Source organism: Protopterus annectens, chromosome 9.part0, assembly GCF_019279795.1.
Source record: "Protopterus annectens isolate FY-2018-M chromosome 9.part0, PAN1.0, whole genome shotgun sequence".
Lineage (NCBI taxonomy): Eukaryota > Metazoa > Chordata > Ceratodontiformes > Protopteridae > Protopterus > Protopterus annectens.
Genome location: NC_056743.1, coordinates 610,460,352 through 610,479,874, shown reverse-complemented (window position 1 = coordinate 610,479,874; position 19,523 = coordinate 610,460,352).

Sequence of the window (19,523 nt, the reverse complement as noted above, 5' to 3'; positions counted from 1 at the left end):
CTTATGATGAATATTGGTACCAACCCTCCTGTGTGGAACCACTCACCAGCAATGTATATGGGACGATCCAGACATGTCTGGTGACAGCCATCACATGTTCCTGATATACAGTGTCACCATCAACCTGTCTGTTCTCAGATAGTAGTGTATCTTTGGTAAGCATAGGCACTAAGACAGTGTCCATAGTCTGTGTATGGGATATGGAGGTCACACTCCATGTTTCCAAAACACACTCTCTACATCCCCTAACTTTACAATCTTATCCCCACAATCTTCACCAGAGGCTAAAGATCCTATAGCATTGGATGAGGGTTACTTCCACAGTGCTAAGGCCAGAGAATGTTTCACCTGGGAATACACCAAAGAAAAAATATCTAGTGTAAGTATGACAAATCATAAAATCTGCTCATGCAACTAATATCTTTGCAACTATAAATATATGACATTAGGTTATAACTCTGCCCATAACTTGTGCTGATGGATGATTCACCTAAATGCCAGATGCACCTATATGACTCAAGTGACATGAGTAATATAAACTGCACATTGACTAACAGGTAAAAATAAGACCAGACAGTGATAGCATGACCATATAACTGAGGTATTATCAATGTAAATTCTCTGGGATCTATCCATTTCTGCCCTAACATACAGCACTACACTGTGTAACTTTATGGAGGTGTCACTGCTGTTAAATGAGCCCATGAACTCCTCCATCTCTGTAAGGAGTGGTTAGATAGATGGCCCATCACCTGTAGCCCTCCCCTGCCTTACTATGGCCACTGCTCTGTGTGTGGCAGCACAGATCATATTGGTTGCTCAGTAGTGGATCATGTCATAATTATGATGACTACCCAGAGCATTGACATCGGTTACAATTTACTATCAGAAATGGTCACAGAAGGGCTGGTTGACAGAAGTGGAAGCAAAGAACTGTCCACCATGGAGATGAAGGGCCTCTAATACCACCTCATGTTCTGCCTCTATAAATGTAAGCCTTTGTGTAGATTAGACTTTCTGTGTTTATTTTGTAGGCATAATGCTTTGGTGAAGAAAAATGTAAGAATTAACAGCTGTGGTCTTCCATGTGTGTTACAAATCTCAACAGTTGTATTATACTGACAGGTCATCTGTTCAATTTAGTAGGTCCTGACCTTAAGCTATGTGTACAAAACAATCTTTTTGTGACATAAGCACAACCCCGCCACCCTCTGCACAGCAAAAATACCAAGACATGACTGGAAGTTAGCAAGCACCCAGTTTCACAAGCACATGATATTTACCCACAGCATTTGCACAGAGTCTACTGTAATCCAATATGTGTAAGGTATACAACATTAGACTGATAAATGACACACTTAACATTGTTACAACCTATGGCAACATGATTTGAATTCTGCCATTACCTTTACATTTGCAATGTATGCCTTCAGAGAGCTTTGGCCACTACATGTCCTTGCAATGGAAAAATGACCCACAATTCTATGCATTATGGTAAATAGCACACAGAAAGCTATTTTGTTCAAAGGAGTAAGTACAAAAAAATACAACATAAGTGAAGTTATAGATAATTATGTAACAAGTATTAGCTGTAAGAAAAATCAGGATGGGAACAAATAATCATCTCCCATAGCTCATTAATAATCTCTGGTTCGGGTTGCACTTATATAATGTAGATTACCTTCTCTAGGTGTAATGATTTTGCTAAAAAGGGCTCATCTCATTACTGTTTCTGAACTGCTCAGTTTGCATGTTATGAACATGATAAATCATCATGCTGAATTCTACATAATGCTTTGTACATGCCTGAGCATCTGAGGTCAACTCTGCACTTGTGTAGGAAGGAAGATTATAGGTGTAGGAAAATGGTCATGCTCATTCCTGCCAAGTGTAACTCATTAAGTTTAAAAAGCAATTTTCCTTACATTTTCACAATGAAAGGGTCTGTCACACATTCAAGTGTTAAGAATTTATTTTTTATAACTGATATGCATGGTAAATCACACTAAATCATATTAATTCATCTGAAGAACATCTTAAAAGTATACCATGATGCACGTTAACCATGCTGCTTGCTTCCTAGCTCAAAATGTTGGTAAGCTGCTTGTAAGTGTTCCACATGTTGTCCATTTAGTCAACATAATGTGAGGTGGTGATTCACAGTCTGTAGATGAATGGTTAAGATTAAATGTCATGCTATAGTTAATTATGTCAAGATGAAGTCACTGTTCAGCATATATTTTCAGCAGCAAAAAGAGGAACGGGAAACTGCCATGTTTCCTACCTTAAACTCTACTGAAAAAAAAGTAATATAATACCAATAATTTATTATGTCAGCACCCTTTAGATGAGATTCCACTAGGTGTCTTTTGCTGTGTACAGGATGGGACACACACGAGCTGATTTGGGCACCAGTTATCTACTGTTTTCCTGAGATCTTTGAAGATGAGACCAGTATGTCTGGAGAAGATGAGGGTAGTTCCCTTTTAGAGTACAGAGGTGGTTTGAGGAGGAGTCCATGATTTTCGTGGACATCCTCTATATGCACATCAGCTGATGGCTCCTGCAGTATGGCTGTACCAGGTTGCAGTATAAGACTGATGCCTGGAATAGTTTGGCCAAGTCTGTCTCCCATTCTACTAGCATCTCACACACAAGGGAACAGTGCAGTCACCATTACAGTGACTTAGGGCAACACAATCTTGGCTGATGGAAGGAGTTAATTAAGTCATGCCCACCACCTCTATACTGCAAGAATTCATAATTTACCCATCCATCATGAACCTTTTCCTTCTGTGCTTTCTTTATCTCCAGCCCTGCAGACATTGAAAGGAACAGTGATATGCATCGTGAGTGTGTTAGGGTAAGTAAAGTTGATGCTGTTAAAGATGACTTGTTTCCTTATAGCAGCACTTGTAACAATGAAAATTAATGACATGCAACATTTACACAGCTAGACCACATCTGTCAGTACAGGCAAACCTTACAAGATTTAGTATGACTGCAAGAGGTTAGACATTTGTGTCTGCATGTCATCCCTTGTATATGATGAGAAGTAGCTCATCATGTTAAGTCAATGTGCACTGATCTTGTGAGGTTGGCTACAGGTTCAATCCATACCCCGCAAAAAAAAAAAAAAGAACTATGCTGTTGCCATGACCTAATTTTTTATGTGTAATATCATTGTAAAACTACAAGGTCCATATATGTCTTGGCAATAACTATTACATAGCTGGGCAAGTCAAAATATACAATTACACCAATCTGTTCAATATGCCTCACCTATGCTCAACATTTTTAGTTTCACATGTATACCTACGGCTGTATTACTCTCAAAACTGCAACAGCATCATCATACACAAGCAAGGATATGCTGTTCAGATAAATCTTGGCCATAGTTAGTGTGGTCCTATGTCAGACTGCATATGATAGTGTCTTTTGATATATATGTCCCCGCACTGCCAAAGATAATTATAGAAGCAAAATGGTTGCATACACAACTGTGCAGGTCCCACTGTTAAAAGTTTATTTTACTTCACTGTATTATGATTATGAACATGTTCAGAATAGAATTATATTGTTTTTTATGTCTCTTCCCCACCCAGTTTGTCACTTTCTTTCAGTTATATTAATTTATTTATATATTTCATGTCTCTCTATTTTGTTATTATTATATGCAGCATCATAGAGACCTGGACTTTCCATACTGGCACAGTGAAACCTCCCTGCAAAGATGGGAGCTCCAGAGACACCACCATCAAACACACCCAGCACATCTGGGTTTCATCCACTTAGAGTTGTTTCCACACCTCCTTCCCTTCCTGTACTAGCTATGACAGGTAGCCCTGCACTTGAGGATGGTACACTGGTTCCCACTAATAGCAGTATAAATGGAGGTAACACTTTTGTCGTCCATCAGGAGCTGAAAGAGCTTTTGGGGGAGACAAGGGACAGTAGGTTTATGTAGGGGATATCCTCCAGCAATTTGTTGAGTTCCATCTCTGCCCAAAGCTGCCTCCAGGTCCTAAGTAAGGATCTGATGGTGATGGCTCCCAGGGTGAGGGGTAATCCTCCACTGTGTTGAAGCTGGCAGGGACTGCATCTCTGAACAACTAGTCTTGTCCCCGAAGTCAGTGTTCTCCTCCCATCTGTGTCTATAACCAGCTATGTATGTTATACAGTCCTCATTATACCACTGTCTGCTCTCTGTCTTTCTGATGACTCCTTAATAATTGTGTTCTCTCTCTCTCATTGTGTTACCCCACAATCTGTTAGTTTTGTCTGTCTTCCCCTACAACTTATCTTCCCACGTATCCTACTTCTTTCTTTGACTTCATTCTTCAACATTCCCTCCTCAATAATAAATAAAAAAGTTAACCATCCCACAAAATAATGCTCACACCCATACCTCTCATCTTCACAGACTTTTAATTAATGTACACATGATTTTTTGCAATAGCGCATCATAAAACATGTAGAATTATGATACAACATTGATGAATTCAGTCATTAAATCACTACAAGTATTGCTCTAATTCAGACATGATTACTGAGTTAAGAAGCTAAGAGGTACAGCTCCTATCCCACCTCCATCCTGCTCATTCTTTATTTGGTGACATTGAGTTGAACCCCCTTTTTGCTTCTCTTTTAAATTTCTGTCCAATAATCCCATTTGCAAACTTAGTCTTCTCAAGAAATAGACAAATGCACCGCACACATGCCCCAAAAGGGCTTATATATTGAAAACATCTTTGTGTGTCATATGTTATACAACAGTTAACACTGAGTGACATCAACGGTTACCAATAACCATGGAAAAATGACAGTTCCCATCCTATGCAAAAATGAGGAAACATCCTTGATATGTACAAATGACCTTGTCATCTTCTGTGCAAGTGAGATGAGCAGGCATGCAGTAATGAAATGCTATAAAGTGAATCATTTCCTCATAAAGAACTCTATGGTTCAAAGTGTTCATGATGTGATGTTTTCATTGTCTGTGCATGGAATACTGGGTTCTAATCTGCTGAGACTAGAATGTTATTTTATAGTATTCCAATGTTCTTCATTTGACCACTTTTGTAGTAGCCTAAGCTATATGGATTATGCCCTCCCAAAGATATAATGGCAGGTCAGCTTCCAAAGCTTTTGGGCACCTTCCCAGCACCCAAACCATTAGTCAGCTGAAGCTGGGCATACTAAAAATTAGGTTTGGGAGGCAAGCCTTTCAGATCTTTCAGGCCAACAGAGAGGGGGAGGGAGGTCAAAGCCCTGACAAGGACAATGTAATAATAATAATAATAATAATAATAATAATAATAAATGCCCACATCCTGGCATAAAAAAATACAAAAATCAAGAATGTGGGGAGGGAGCAGCTACTGCAGCAGTGATCATTTGAGCATCTACCCTTATGATAAGTTTACATACATGAATTTATTGTGGTCTTCATTTTATCACTGCTGCACTAACCTAAGCTATATGGATAGATTATAATGGCTTAGACAGACTGGAAGGAGAAAGGATGAAGGTCGAGGACCACCTGAAGAGTAGTCCTAGAAAAGCCTGTCTTAGACGTAGAGAAAAAAAACTAGTTTATAGTGCTTTATAAAAGTATGCACTGAGGGCCAAGTTGCTGCTGCTAGGCTTCTTCTAGAACACAGCCCTTTTCAAAAAGCAGTAAAAGAAGTTAAGGCCATAGTAGAATGATCCTTGACCCTGAAAGGAATTGTTTTGCTGTGGTACAGCAAAACAAAAAAAGTAATAGCATGAGACAATCATTTGGAAAAAGTCTGTTTGGCACTGGTTTTCTTTTCTACTTACCTTCACAAGAAATGAACAACTGATCAGACGGTCTGAAAGATTTTGTTCTGTCAGGATACTACCCGAGTTATTTGTGAATGTCCAAGGTATAAAGTAAATGCTCTTCCTAATTTTTAGGTTCTGGAAAGAAGGGAAGGAGATGGATAGTCACAACTCAGGTACTTTTCTTGCAGAGGTCAGAGGATTGAGTAGGACTGTTTGCCATGTCAAGAACTTCAAGTCAGCCTGATGACCTTTTTAGACAGAGCAAGAGTTATTTTTTCTTAAACAAAGTTAAGATCCCAATGAGGAGCAACCTGTTTTCTAGGCTGCTTCTTGAGCAACACACCTTCAAAAACATTTTGACGTGAGACTGCATTGAAAGAGGAGGATCCATGGGCAGACATACTGAAATGGCCAACAAATGAACATTGATGAAAGAGTAAGACAGGTTATTGGTTAGTAACTCACACAAATAATGTAAAACCAGAGGAATACTAGCCTTGAATGGCTGCTAGTTCATTTGTTGGCACCAGATAGAAAACGTTTTCTATTTACTAAAATATGACTTTAACAGCAGACTTTTTTGCCTCCATTAATGTCTGTTTTACATCCTCAGAAAAAGGGTGCTTAAAAGGTATTAAGATCCCATTACCAAGGTGCACAGCTACAGTTGTGTGGGGCCAGGATGTTTCAAATACTCCTACTGTGTGAGTAAATCTAGTCTATGAGGGAGCTTGTGGTAACTGCCCCTGGGCATTCCTAGAAGAAGAAAACATCACTGTTACGTGGGTCAGAAGTGAGTCATCATAATGATTTTTGAGAAGTCTGAATTTTTAGAAGTACCCTGGCTATTAGGTGAAAAAGAATACAGGAACATTCTTGTCCAAGAAAAATCAAAAAGCACCAGTCTTCCAGGTCTTCTTGCATGGATTCCTGGAGCATACTTTTCCAATTATTGTTTAGACAGGAGGCAAAAAAATAAATGTGAGGTGTTCTTGGAGGATACTTTGATTAAGCTTCCATTTCTAAGGGTCTGTCCTGATCCAGCTTAACTGCACCACAATTTTGCTCTGATGTAATGTAAGATGCCTGTAGAGTGAGATTATGCTGGAAAGCTATATCACAGCCTACCATGGCTAGTCTGTTCAGAGGTTAAGATCTAGCTCCCATTACTTGTTACACAGGCATCAGTGGTACTTTACTTCTATTGTACATATATCTCTCACTATGTGTATGTGTATGTGTATATATATATATATATATATATATATATATATATATATATATATATATATATATATATATATATATATATATATATGGATCTACTTCACTTGACCTAAAACTCATTTGACTGACACCAAACTGATCTAAATTTCATTTGACTGAATTTCAACATACTAAATCTTAAACCTTAGACAAGCACACTTAGTACACCAATAACTAACCCTTTCCAGAACTTAAAAACTTATTTACCTTCTTAACAGAAACAAGACAATGTACAATCAAACTATACCCCCCCCCCCCAATTATATAAACTAACTCCAGGATCACACTACAGTGGGGAAAAGGGCATGTACCTTTAACTTGCCTTACAGTACTCTACACGCTGCCACTACTGCTGGGAACACACAAAACATTCATCAAATTACTTTAGATACTTCCCATAAAAATATAAAGAGACAAACCCACATTTTGAAACACTACAACACTACTTTCTACATGACTATCAGAATTCTGACATTCAGCACTGTAAGTTACAGTAATTATTTTTATCACAAACAAGTAACAGGTGAAGGAAAACCCACAACAAGTGTATGTCTTAAATGTCAGTGAAATGGGAGTCAATCAAATGAGTTGTCAGTCAAATGAAATTTAGATCAATTGGGTGTCGGTTAAATGGGTGTCAGTCAAATGAGTTTTAGGTCCAGTGAAGTAATCCCATAGATATATATGTATATATATATATATATATATATATATATATATATATATATATATATATATATATATAGAGCTATATCTACATCTATATCTATCAGTAGATTATATATATATATATATATACATAAATTCATGGCTTAGATCATAAATCTGTTTTAATTAAAATTCTATGTACTCTATTGTTTTGAAAGATGAACTCCCTGTGACCAGTATCAGAACAGCATAGGAAACATGATGCCTTTTTGTGTAGTTGCTCTTTCTTCTGTGGTCAAGAAATCAGAGATTCTATTGTAGGTTCCTACAAGGCTATTTATTTTAATACAACGTTTGACAATATGAATACCGAATCACAGCTGAGGGTAATAACAGAATCTGAATGACATGACTCGTGTGTTAGGTACAATAGAATGACATCTGGCTGTACAGAAACCATAGCTTTTTTTCTTCTTTTTTGATTGCAGAGAATTCATCAGTGTTAAACCAACTGAAAATTAGGTCAATGTGCCCTTGAAATTTATTTCACCATTATCACTTGACCAGATGACCATGTCCTTGGCTTTAAAAAGCATCCATAACTCTGAACTGAAAGATGCTTAAGATATTAATGTATTTTTAAATATATATAACATGGCAAAAGCTCCAGAAGCAAGCCTTCTTGAGATAACCATAACTTTTCATTGTGAAAGTGTTAATTGTTTTTATTTTGCAGTATCAGTTTCAGAGATTTTTTTCAGCTAGCACAGAGCAGTAAAGCTATGAAGTATTATCAAGCTGCTCCCCGTAGTACATGGTTTGAGTCTCTCAGACGTTATGACTTTATTTGTCTACTGTATGACCCTGGAAAAGTCACTTAAGCAGACTGTGCATTTAGGCAAGTGAGATATTGGGCTAGGCCCCTCAATGGTCTCCTGTACAGCATGCCTACTAACTACATACCTATCCAAGCAACAGCAGTAAGGAAGAGGCAGCTGTGGGACTATTTCAGTTAATAGTATAATAGCTGATCATGTCAAATGCTTTTATTAGGCTAACGAGATAGCACTGATTAACTTTCCATTTTCTGCAGGATATTAGCAAAAGTGAGAAAAAGAGATGGGTTTCTATAGCCCTTACTGATGCTATGTTGCAGATTACTATTGAGTATTTATGAAACCATGCAAGCAGAGATCAATAGAGTACATTTTCTAACATTTTTGACAAAAGTGATAGAATTAAGATAGAGCAGGAAGAAGTGAGGAACAGCAAAGACCCTTGTTTTAGGTAGGGAATATACTGGTAGGTTTACAGTGGCCACAGAAAATAGATAAGAGATAGAAGATTAATGGTGTCATGGAGGGGTTTAGAGTAATAAGTTGTTACGCAGGTTATGACCAGAGAGCCATCAAGAAGCTGTAGCATAAGTATGCTTGTTTTCCATGGCTGAAAGATCATTACCATAAACTCCTGACATAAACTTAGAACTACTCTTTGAATCATCTAGGCTGGTTTTGAGGACAGCTACTGAGTTTTTCCGTTTGATGTGTAAAGGAAGAGAATGCACTGGCTTATGGATTGATCATGCCTGTAGGTGATGTTAATGTTACAATGGAGGTTAAAGCCATTAAAACTGGAATTTGCAAGCTCAATAGTTCTAGGAAAGTAGAGTAGGCTGAAAGGCTCAGGATGTTTCATTACACAATAAGCTAAACAGAAGCCACTTGTCAGCAGACAATAAATCTAACGATTACAAGAAAAGGGCTTTTAACCTATCAGGATAACTTAGAATGACAAATTCAGAGACTTTTCTTTATTTAGAGTCCTTAGGGAATCCTTCACACTGTGTTTAGATAAGTACATACCAAAAGGGCCATCAAATTTCAGGATTTGTCTGATTAGAGAAGAATACAATCAGATCATGTTCTCTCTGGATCTAGATATCATATACTTACACATAATCTGTAAATGGTAAAACAACTTTCTCACCACAACAGAAATATGGCTGTCAAAAAGTCTCATTAACAGCAAAGGTACCCAAGTCCTTGAAGATTTTGTCAATTCTGCTGGTGGTAAAGTTGATGTAATAAGTGAAGGGACTGATGTCTTTGCCAACTGTAACAATACGGGTCTATATCATAACATTGAAGTTCTCTAACATCGAATGTTATTATATCGAACCCTAAACACCGAAGTGTGAAAGCATCGAACAGTCAGAATAGTGAATTTTTTCCCAGGGAAAAATTTTGCTATTCTGAGAAACATACACACAGCACAAACACACACAAAAAACAGCCATCCACACACATACACATAAAATCCTACACCTAAACTAAACTTTACATACAGTACTAGCTATCCACTTACCTTAACCCAACCCTAACCCTAAGGTCCATCACTATCGCACACTCACCTCACATGCGCCCTAGCCCTAACTCACCTAACCCGCCCCCTAACCCTAACCTACACACAATTGCACACTTACCTGAACCCGTGCCCTAACACTAACGTCCAGACAACCGCACACTTACCTGACCCACTCCCTAACCCTAACTCACCTAACCCACCCCCTAACCTACACACAATTGCACACTTACCTGAACCCGACCCGTAACGCTCCAACATATCGAACGCTGAAAACAGCAAAGCCACAGCAACGGCCCACCGAATTCTTTCCCTGGGAAAAAAATAGATGTCCTGCAACATTATGGGTTCAATATTACAACAGTCGATGTTAGAGAATTTCAATGTTATAATATAGACCCAACAATACAACATATGTGTCGGTGTTCAGGTAAAGCCCCTGATTAACACAACAGGCTTTGGTCTGATTCAAGTACTGCGAGAGAATTTTAGTGTTCGAAACAAATTAGTTCAACTATACCTATAGTAGTAATCTGCAATTGTATTGACTTATATGCAGATAAGGAGGTATCACTGGTTTTAATTAAATTGTAGGTGAGTTCATTTGACCAATCAGAACTATATTTTGTGAGTTTTCTCTCCATTAATTAACATCCTTGGTGATCAATATCTTAATGATAAGGGAAGGTGTATATCCTTCTAAGTAAGGCTCTGGCTGAGTAGGCTTGAAAGATTTAAAAGGGGAGAAGAGATAAAGGGAGTTGATTGGATGTCTACAGAACTTGGCAAATAAGCCAGTGATGGAGGATGTGGTGGATATAAAATTATTACTATGATTAATTTTAAACTTGTAGACTAACATGGATTTGTCTATGATATTTTTAGCCTAATTCCAGAATACCTAAGATTCCTCTACCATGCTGGTTTGGTGGAATTATACATAGTACGTTGTAGTTTGTAGATGTACTGTTTTGGAGAGTTTGGCATTGCAAACTGTCAGCTAAATGGAGTAAGAACTGAGAAATTTGAATGCTTTACATGTGTTTACATGTTACCTGTGAGGCTTTTCTATGCTTTGTATTTCACCATGGTATATCAATTTTCTAAGTTAATAGGGGAAACACTCTGGTCAATGGGAAATATGAACTTAGTCATGGGAGATAGTACGTTTGTGATGTGAGTGATGTATTTTGGAGGTATTAAGTTGCAGTCTGTATTTTATTAACATAGACCCAGATTGTGGTTGCCAGTTTGAATGTCAGGGAAGATTCGCTGGTGTGTCTCAGAAATACAGGCTATAATTTTAGAACATAATTCTCATCATATACTAGTTAATCTACAATGGCCGCTAAAGAAGACAGCATAGTTTAGGGTTTGCTGGCTTGGTCTAATGGGAGTTGTGACCAGATGTTCAGAGGATGATGTGCTTTATGTATTTTCAAGGGATTAAATGGACCATTAATCTCAGTGAAGGTTGAAATGTCCATGCAAGATAACAATTTTTCTTTTTGAACTGTTGTTTTATGCAAGTGATTCAGAACTGTATGTAGGTCATCTGGCACACTATGCTGTTCCTTAGACTAGTGCTTTACTCAACTCAAAAAAGTAAATAAATAAAAACCCTTCTGCATATGATCCTTTAACCATATTAAGCTAATTGCTACAACTATAGCAAACATCTCACTACAGTTACCTGAACGCTTCAGCATGACTGCCAGGCATTCCCCCTAACAGCCATAATAACATCACTGATCTGATTAATTTGTCAACAGCTTCTACTAAAGTAGGTGTTAAGTTTTTAATTTCAGAGACAGCTAATGTAGGTGTATAGGTTCATACTAGGCTATCTGCCCTGGGGCATTTATAAGCCTAGCCCAGTTGTGTTTGGCTTATGCCACCCCTTGATTTGAGTATACTGTGCCCTTTTTAAAGTTTAGTTTACTGTGCCTCTGTCTAAGAGTGACACGGAAGTAATCCCCAGGACAAACCTATGACCCCCCCATCCACTCATCAAGATTCTTCTTGAGGAGAGTCAGTGAGGTGCTCTGCCTAACATGGATTGGAATTCTATTCCAGAGCGAAGGGAGCCTCTGGGTTATGAATCTGTCCCTCCAGCATGTTCTATTTATTTCTGTGCTGAGGTTCAAGTCCCTCGAGCGGGTGGCTCTAAGGGATTTAGATTTACTGAGGTGGAGCATGTCCATTAATTCTGGGTTGGACATAGCTTTATATGTCAGGCATAGATCGCCTCGAAGTAGGCGGTATGCAACTGAGTAGAGCTGGAATTGTTTTAACCGAGCAGCATATGGCATCTGTTTAAGTCCCTTGATCCTCCTGGTGAGGTACTTTTGGGGTCTTTCTAATTGCTGCAGGTGTCAGGTAAGGTACATCCCAAAGGGGGCATTGTATTCTATGATGGGCCTGATGAGGGATGAATAAAGGGGTACGATTATCTCTCTTGATCTAGATGTGAATCCTTTCATGATGAGGTGGGCTATGTAGAAGGTCTTTCTAACCACTTTGGCAATGTGGTTGTCAAAGGAGAGATTGCTATCAACTTGGGTCCCCAGATCCCTAATTACTTTCTCTGTACTTAATGGGTTAACACCTATGTGGCAATTTGTGGGCACATTGTTTTTGCCAAAGGGTATGACTATACACTTTTTGGCATTTAGCTTTAGACCATGGCTTTGGCACCAGTTATCCGTCTCTGCGAGACCTTTTTGAAGGATGTTTGTGTCAGCTGGAGAGTCAGTTATGGTGCCCAGTTTGCAGTCATCTGCGAACTTGGTGAGCCATAGTCCTCTCACGTTGGCCTGTACCTCAGAAAAGTAAATACTGAACAAGAGAAGTCCCAGGGCAGAACCTTGTGGGATGCCACTTGAGACCGGTTTCGAGTCTGACATGGCCCCAGCAACTCTGACTCTGTGGGTTCTGTCTTTGAGCCAGTTTGCGACCCATCTTGTGACATAGGGGGTTATATTTAGGCTGGATAGCTTATCTATGATGCATGAGAGGGGTATTGTGTCAAATGCCTTTGCGAGGTTGAGATAGGCTGTGTGGACTACCTTCCCTTCATCTATGGCCTTGGTGACTGTTTCCAAGAAGTCGACCAGGTTCAAAAGGCAGGATCTGCCCATGACAAAGCCAAATTGGGTAGGATCTAGTGTCTGTAGGTCACCAATGTCTTTGTTTATGAGTTGCATGATGATCCTCTCCATAGTCTTGCATACTAGGCTAGTCAGGCTTATGGGGCAATAGTTTCCAGGGTCCGCAGAGGCACCACCTTTGTGGAGTGGGACCACTGTTGCTGTACGCCATTCTTTAGGCACATATCCTGTAGTGAGGCTGAGATTGTACAGCAGTTTTACTTGAGGGATTAGTTCTTCTTGGAGTTCATGTATGACACAACCCAGGACACCATCTGGTCCCATGGAAGCAGTGTTTTTTGCTTTGGAGAGGGCGGCCTTCACCTGAGCATCAGAGATGTTTGGGAGGCTGCACTCTGCCGGGATAGATACTTGCTCTTTTGGGGGGTAGGGGGTGGAGAAGTTTGCACTGAACCTGTCTGCCAGGATATTGGCGATGTCTGTGGGTTCAGTGTATTTTTTGTCGTTTAGAATCAACTCAGAACAAGTCTGGGAGTTGCATCCCAGGTTCCTAACATAACTGAAAAAGCCTTATGATTGTCTTTAGTGTCCTGTGCAATTTTTCTATCGAAGCTGGCCTTGGAGGATTTTATGAGGGATCGTAATTTTTTGCTAGTACTGATCAGAGATGCCTTCCCTTTTAGGGATTTTGCTCTATCATGTAGTAGCTTCCTCCTTCTGTTGTACAGTTTATTTATGGCTGGGGTCCACCAGACTGGATGCCTGCCTTTGGATGATTGGGTCTTGATTTTGTTTGGGATAGCATGATCCATGCATTCCTGGAGATGTCCGTAGAATGCATTTATATAGGATTCTGCAGTTTGGGCCATGGTTTCCACTGGCTCTGGGGCCTTGAAGGATTCCACTTCGGTTTTGAGAAGTGTGAAGTTCTCTTTTGAGAAGTTTTTCACTCTGGCTTTCTGGGCTGGGGGTGGGGTCGGGATATGGATATCCAGTGAAATTAATTTATGGTCTGATCTTACCAATGAGGGATATACTTCTGGTATGGAGCATAGAGTCCCCATGTTGGTAATTATCAGGTCTAGTATGTTTTCCCCTCTTGTGGGAGTGGTGACTAGTTGTTCCATAGCATTTGAGTTTATAAATTCCAGGAACCTTTGAGCTAAGGTGCTGGGGCTTGAGTAATGCTCCCAGTCTATGTTTGGGTAGTTGAAGTCACCCAATATAATGGTGTTCGGAGAGATCTTCATGCTCTTCAATGTTTTCAGGAAAGCCAAGTGGGATTCCTGACTTTGAGAGGGTGGCCTGTAGGATGCTATAAACTGAAAAGCAGTCTTGCCCACTGTCAGCTGCACATGGATGGTCTCCGATACTTCGTGCAATGCCACTAACCTGGAGGTGTAGATATCCTTGATAAATATGGAAACTCCCCCTCCTTTTGTGGATCGGTCTGGGTTTTGGGGTCGAAAAGCATGATATGAGGTATAACCTGGTAGTGCTGGGGTGCTCTCTGGAGCCTTGAACCAGGTTTCTGTCACTGCACAGACATCGATGTTCTCCATACTGAGGAGAGCTTTGCGTGCATGCATCTTGAGGTTAAGACTTCTGGCATTTAGTAGCATTACCCTTAGTTTCTTGTTCCTTGTGCTGTCTATGGAGGTGGGTTTGACTTTTGAGCCTTGCCTAAAAAAGGCACTATGGGGGTGGCAAGAGCCTTTGCCAATATCCGAAAGCCCAGGGGTGACAGGTGCAAGCCATCCCTAGCAAAGCAGCGTGGCTTGTCGAGCATGTCATCCCAGGATGACAGACACTGGATCCCCTTTGAATGACACCAAACTTTTAGCCAATTGTTAAAATCGATCATTTTGTCTTTATACTGTGGCATCATTCTAGGTGAGGGTAAGAGGCTTCTCAAGGTCAGGGTCATACTAGCCTGGGCTACATGATTAGAGAGCTCCTCTATTTCTCTTTTCATGTAGTCGAGGGAGGTACGTCTCAGGTCATTCATGCCAGCATGTACAATGACTGAGTCATATTTGTATTTGTTTTGGAGTGACCTGAGTGCTTGCGTTATGTGGCGGATCCTAGTGCCGACAGGCATCTCACTGTGACCTTCTCTTTATTCAGCCTGGTGAGCGGGACGTCAGTGTGTCTGACAATAGAGTCACCTATTACAAGAGTATCAGGTGTGTTATTCAGCCTTAAGGGCTGTGACTGCTTGGCACACTGACTTTGTGTGCTATGTGTTGTACGTGTTTTGTTTTGGGGTAGTGTTTGCTTGGATGTCTGCTTTGGAGGTCTCTGTTGCTTAGGTAGATTTATATTTAGAGCCTCCAAGTATGTTTTTGTGTTTTTATGTGTTTGGTTCGCTGTTGTGGTGGGACTATGTGATACTGGAATTGTGTTGTGTGAGGTTACCTTCTCCTCCTGACTGGTTACACCAGTTTTGAGATGAGAGAGCTCAGCCTCCAGTTTGGCAATATGGTTGCATCTCTCACATATATTGGAACCTGTTTGGAGGATTAGAGGGTTGTCCGTGTACATGAGACAGTTGTAACATTGCCTCAAAATTCCCAGATTCACCAGCTGGACTGGAGAGAAAACCATTGACTTGACCTTTGGACATGCTAGAGTAATATAGGAAACTGAATTAAAATGGACCAATAGGGGAAAAGGTAATCGTAGAGAGTATAAGAGTAAGTAGTGCTTATGGTTTATTAGTGCTAACTTGTAAAATTACTTATTTGGACCAGTGAGGGGCCTTAGAATGAGAATATGGTGTTTACTTTGAGAGATAGAGCAGTTCTATGGGAAAAATTGAAGAGCAGACTTTGTGGATCCAGGAAAAGTTTAAACCCAATTAGGCGGCGCTGCCCGATGTTGCGCTATGCGCAAAAACATGCAAAACCGCGCAAAAGAGGGTTTTAAGAGAGGGAGATCAAGGAGTTAGGAATTGACCCAAAATGGCCAATAAAACTACAGTTTCAAGGCAGTAACCACTCCCACAGGGGCAGGCAGGCTGCTCAATGTTTATCACTGCCACTGATGAACACAGAGACTTCCCTTTAGCCCAAGCAAACAATGGCCTCCAAGAAACTTACAAACAGTTCAGAACAACAAATCTGTAACTGAACTGCCTAACAATTAAGCATAAGCATGGCTAGTAAGCGGTATTAGGTACAAGTCTCAGTCTTGCTGCTGATATAACATGCCATAAGCAGCATCATTTCTTCTTCTATCCTTGCACCAGGACCTTTGGCTCTTGAATGCCTAATAGGAAGAGTCAACAACTCCTAGCATACTGTCTTTGTGTTTTGGATATGACTGTGCTTTAGCAATAATATCACAATGATTTTCCTGGTTTCAGGCCAGTAATTAGCTCTGCTTGTTTTGAATGATACTTCCATTGAGAAATGTTATTTTTAAATCTGCTGACATGGATAGAGTGACATTTAGTGCATGGCTAATATCAATTTCCCCTGAAATTATTGTAAGAGCACCTTTAAGACTTACAAGCTACATATCCTCAGACTTTTTACTTTCCTATTGCAAGTAGTTTAATTATACACACTCTACATGCAAAATAAATACCTTAACATGAAGTTTGTATTTGTTTTTGAATATGCACCTGTTTAGTTGATATGTTTTAAAAAAGTGTCATTTCAGGGAGGAGGACTGCAGTGGTAATTATTATGGAATCATAATAATTAAACATTGTAAAAGGCTAATGATTGCAATGTAATCACTGCCCACTGATTGACTGTTAAGAATAACAACTGGTAAGTGTTTCAACTTTCATTTAACATTGTGGTTTCAAATTACACTTAAATCACATAATACCAATCTCAATTGTTTTAAACTGCTTATTAATCATCATCTTCTTTCGGCTGTTCCCATTAGGGGTTGCCACAGCAGATCACCTGTTTCCATTTCTTCTTGTCCTCTGCATCTTGCTCTGTCACACCAACCACCTGCATGTCCTCTCTCACCACATCCATAAACCTTATCTTCGGCCTTCCTCTTTTCCTGTTACCTGGTAGCTTCATCCTTAGCATCTTTTTCCCAATATACTCAGCATCCCTCCTCAGCACATGTCCAAACCAACGTAATCGTGCCACTCTGGCTTTGTCTCCAAACCTTCCAACCTGGGCTGACCCTCTAATATACTTATTCCTAATCCTGTCCACCCTTGTCACACCCAGTGAAAATCTTAACATCTTTAATTCTGCCACATCCAGCTCAAACTCCTGCCTTTTTGTCAATGCCACTGTCTCCAACCCATATAACATAGCTGGTCTCACTACCCTCTTGTAGACCTTCCCTTTCACTCTTACATGTACTTGTCTGTCACAAATCACTCCTGACACTCTTCTCCACCCACTCCATCCTGCCTGTACTCCCTTCTTCACCTCTCTTCCACACTCACCGTTACTCTGAACTATTGACCCCAAGTATTTAAACTCATCCACCTTTGCCACCTCTACTCCTTGCGTCCTCACCATTCCTCTATCCTCCCTCTCATTCACACACATATATTCTGAATTAGTCTTGCTGATATTCATTCCTCTTCTCTCTAGAGCATATCTCCATCTCTCCAGGGTCTCCTCCACCTGTTCCTTACTCTCACTACAGATCACAATGTCATCTGCAAACATCATAGTCCACTGCTTATTAATACATATAATAATACATAAACAATTAACACAATAACACAAGTATTACTTAATATTCTAGTTTAAGTTGACTTCAGCTACAAGGAAATGGGATCAGTAGCCTATGTATAATAATACATTGTAACTGAGTGATTTTGAAAGCGTTTAGAAAATTGAATCCTCTGCTAAACTTGAAAGAAATGGTGAAGCTAAAGCAGCTGGCATGCATTTTGTCAAATGATGAATGTTTTAACATAAACAGCTTGATCATTTCAACATTTACATCAAGGGATATTGTAACTGATTTCTCCTCTGCCTGATGCAGGAAGGCATAATGGTCATTGTAGTCCTACTTTTGTCCTAATTAATTTGCTGGATAATGAGGCAGTGTCACTGAATATATGTGTTGGTGCCACTTTTCTCCATTTAATAATACTATTTTGTATGGTCTATGTTGACCCATTTACTTAACCAGCACTGTCAAAACCCCTCAATGACCCTGCAACGTTTTTAGTAAACTGCAGCAAGCACTGAGACAAAATAAAACTAAGACTGCTTTGCAACATTTTTATCAAATACATATTTTAAAAATGATTGCTGCAATAGCAAATATGGCCTCATGTCCCAATCATATACCCCACTCTAATGCTTATTATGACTGTTGGTCTAAAATTTTGCACTACAGCAAAGAAGTATGCAACCAGATTTAAATCACCAACCACTATTATGAATTATTTACTTCATATAACTAAAAATTCTCATTTTAGAGAAATCATGAAGCTCAGAGCCAGCAGAAAGTATGAAACATTAAGGCCTCTTTTATATCAACTTTAAAGTGTTCTAACAGTAACGCAAAACATGCCTCTTCAATGATGAATGTTAGCTTGCATTCCACTGGTAAGATTTTATTGATGTGTAAGGAGAGAGAATATTCTGCAGGATATTTTAATTTACGCACTCTGGCTGATCTGAAACATGAAACCAGTAGAATTAAACAAAGCACAGTAGTAATCACATGTTTATTGTTTATTAAACAAAGATATAATGAATTAATTAAAATAATATAAAACTGCAAATATATGTCTAACATCTAAGTGTAAAGATTAATTATGTTGTCACATTGTTAGAAGCCTTGCCTCTGAGATATGTATTTAATGTGAAAAGCCTTATATTTGTAATGACATTTTAAAATTCAGCTTTTAGAGTCTGTAGTAAAAAATATTTTATAGGAGTTTGGGAACTTAAAAATGTGCATATTACACTTGCAATACAGCCAAATATTTCACTTTTTTATTTAATATGGAAAAATAGCAAAAGTCACATTGCAAACATGACAGAAACATAAAACAATTCATATAATTTCAATTCAAAGGCAAACTGTAAGGTATACCTTTACTAGTGAGTCCCTAAAAATTTCAGCACAGTTCTGAAACAATCCTGACAGAACCTTGCATCCATAATATTTAAGATGATCTCCATCCTTTGAAAACATTTTTAAATCATAGGCATCATTTTCCCAAAGTTTTACTAATTTAATATGTTAGACAAAAACATAGTTGTCTTAGCCAAATATCAAATAGTTTTGCCTTCAACCACTGGCAATTCAACCAATACAACTAGAAAGGATTTTATATAATGCAAACTCCTGATTTAAAGTTTCAGAATATTCAGTTAT